Source organism: Phoenix dactylifera, unplaced genomic scaffold, assembly GCF_009389715.1.
Source record: "Phoenix dactylifera cultivar Barhee BC4 unplaced genomic scaffold, palm_55x_up_171113_PBpolish2nd_filt_p 000707F, whole genome shotgun sequence".
Taxonomy (NCBI): domain Eukaryota; kingdom Viridiplantae; phylum Streptophyta; class Magnoliopsida; order Arecales; family Arecaceae; genus Phoenix; species Phoenix dactylifera.
The window spans coordinates 65107-68511 of record NW_024068087.1 but is presented as its reverse complement, the minus strand read 5'-3'; the positions used below and the strand labels follow the sequence as shown (position 1 = coordinate 68511).

Below are 3405 nucleotides of genomic sequence, written 5' to 3'. Positions count from 1 at the left end.
ATCTTCACCTTAAGGATTTTGAGGAAATTAGCATCACATTTAGAGTGCCAAATGTATCGAAAGATGTCCTTAAATTGACCTTGTTTTCTTTTTCCTTAAAGGACAAAGCCAAAACATGGATGAACTCCTTGAGACCTAGATCGCTAGGAACATGGCATGATATGCAAAGAGAATTCTTGAAAAAATTCTTTCCCGCACAAAGGACTAACTTTTTGAAAAGGCACATTAGTAATTTCCAACAAAAAGATCATGAAACATTTTATAAATGCTGGGAGAGATTTAAAGAGTTGCTTCTCTCTTGTCCTCATCACGGGTTTGAAACATGGAGAACCATTAGTTTCTTTTACGAAGGGTTGTCTCCATAGTTAAAATAATTTATAGAGACTATGTGCAATGGTCTATTTTTGGAAAAGCAACCCGATGAGGCATGGGACTATTTAGACTCTCTCACAGAGACTGCACAATTATGGGATACAGGGGATAGAGTGAATAAACCTTTACCTAAGCCTACTAACATTGGACATGGGGGCCTTTACAACCTTAGTACTCAGGATGATATTTAGGCTAAAATGGCAGCCCTTACTAGGAAGGTAGAGGAAATTGAACTTAGAAGGATTGAACCCGTCAAGACCTTAGAACATAACAGCAAGTATTGTAGGATTTGTGAGATGCCTGGCCATCTCACCACTGATTGCCCCACAATACCTGCATTCAAGGAAGTCTTGCATGAACAGGCCAATGTTATGAATACATATCAAAAATCTTTTAATAATCCTTTTTCGGGTACTTACAACCCTGGATGGAAGAACCATCCAAATTTCAAGTGGAGGAATGACCAACCTCAACAAGTATATAACCCAACTCCTCCACCTCCGCAACCTCATTATGCACACGCACCCCCTCAAAAACCCAGTCTCGAAGAAACTTTACAATCTTTCATGCAAGGTCAAGCTAAAATCAATGATGAAATAAGAAATCAACTGACAACGCTGACCACTGCTTTAAGTTCTCAAGAGAAGGGTAAGCTACCAGCTCAACCACAACCTAACCCTCAAGTCTATGGCGGTAGCAATGCATCATCTTCAACTTCGCATAAAGAACAAGCGAAGAGTATAATAACTTTGCGAAGTGGAAAGGTTATTGACCGACCAGTCCCAGAACAAACTCAAGTCATACCTGATTCTGACCCTCCCGAGATAAAAGAAAAGGATAATGAAGAAACTGAAGCACCAACATCTACTGAAAAAATTAAATGTCCTTTTCCTGCACCATTTCCACAAAGATTAAAGCCCTTGCAAAAGTTTGAACCAAACTCTGAAATTCTTGAGCTTTTTAAGCAAGTAAAAATCAATGTACCTCTTCTTGATGCAATCAAACAAGTGCCTTCATATGCAAAATTTTTAAAGGATTTGTGCACTGTCAAGCGTCGATTAAATGTCAAGAAAAAGACATTTTTGGCTGAAAATGTGAGTGCTATTTTACAGCATAACATTCTTCCTAAATATAAAGATCCAGGTTGCCCAACTATCTCGTGCATCATTGGCAATTTTAGTATTGAGCGAGCATTGCTAAATTTAGGAGCGAGTGTGAATTTGTTGCCATATATGGTATATGAGCAACTCGGTTTGGGTAAGTTGAAACCAACAACTGTCACCTTACAATTAGCTGACTGGTGAGTGAAGGTTCCTAGAGGGATTATCGAAGATGTGTTGGTCCAAGTAGATAAGTTCTATTTTCCTGTCGACTTTATCGTACTGGACACACATCCGACTTCCAATTCACCATCTCAGATTTCGGTCATCTTAGGATGTTCATTCTTTGCAACTTCTAATGCATTGATCAATTGTAGGAATGGTGTCATGAAGCTTTCTTTTGGCAATATGACCTTGGAACTGGATGTCTTTAGTATAGGCAAACAACCCAGTGATCATGAAGAAAGTAAAGAAGTTGAATGGGTTGAAACCATTGCGGAAGAATATCTGTTAAAAGAAACATTTACTGAATCGGCCGACAATGGTTTAATAGATTGGTGTTCTGAAGGTACTGCTGATGATGTGGTTCCACCTGTTTTAGATAATTCGGATGTCATGATGGTCAATGGATGGAGACCGAGAATAGAGGAATTTGAACAATTGCCACCTCGAGAAGCAAAGATAGTACCATCCCATGAAAAAGCACCTAAGCTCGAGTTGAAACCTTTACCGAAGGAACTCAAGTATGCCTTTCTTGGACTTGAGGAGACTTTTCCTATAATCATCTCATCTGATCTTGATCATACCTAAGAAAGAAAATTACTTGGTGTTCTAAAGAATCATAAAGGAGCTTTAGGGTGGTCTATTGTCGACTTGAAGGGGATTAGCCCTTCAATTTACACGCACCGGATATATTTGGAGGACAATGCCAAAACCACAAGGCAAATGCAACGCAGGTTGAATCCTACGATGAGAGATGTGGTTAAAGCAGAAGTCCTCAAGTTGCTTGATGTGGGTATTATTTACCCGATTTCTGACAGCAAGTGGATGAGTCCTACTCAAGTCGTGCCCAAAAAAGCGGGTTTGACGGTAGTAAAAAATGAGCAGGGTGAACTAGTCCCAACTCGTGTTCCGACGAGTTGGCGCATGTGTGTTGACTACCAAAAATTGAATTTGGTCATTAGGAAGGATCACTTTCCCCTACCCTTCCTAGACTAAGTTTTGGAAAGAGTTGCAGGACACAATTTCTATTGTTTTCTCGATGGCTATTCTGGGTATTACCAAATTGAAATTTCACCTGAGGATTAAGAAAAAACTACTTTCACTTGTCCTTTTGGCACATTCGCTTTCCGTCGGATGCCATTCGGGTTGTGTAATGCACCTGCAACATTTCAAAGATGCATGCTCAGTATTTTTGAAGACATGAACGAGAAATTTTTAGAAGTATTTATGGATGATTTCTCTAATTTTGGCGATTCTTTTGATGATTGTTTATTACATTTACAAGCTGTCTTAGCTCGGTGTATAGAAAAGAATCTGATACTGAATTGGGAGAAATGCTACTTCATGGTGCCAAAGAGAATTGTCCTAGAACATATTGTTTCATCGAAGGGCATGAAAGTTGATAGAGCTAAGATTGACTTAATCGCCAAGCTACCTGCACCCAAGATGGTTAGAGATGTTAGATCATTTTTGGGTCACGCAGAATTTTATAGGAGGTTCATCAAGGACTTTAGTGTCATAGCTCAACCATTATGTAACCTCCTATCTCTTAATACACCGTTCAATTGGACTGAAACCTGTCAAGAGGCATTCGAAAAGTTGAAGTCTATGCTTAGCACTGCACCATCGTGCGACCACCCGATTGGTGATTATCTTTTGAGATCATGTGCGATGCTAGCGACTATGCGATAGGAGCTGTCCTAGGACAATG

At 39.6% G+C, this 3405-nt stretch overlaps 1 pseudogene; it reads right to left on the bottom strand.

Moving 5' to 3' along the window:
* Positions 1-218: 218 nt before the first annotated feature.
* Positions 219-316, bottom strand: LOC120106960 (annotated as a pseudogene).
* Between the last annotated feature and the right edge of the window lie 3089 nt (positions 317-3405).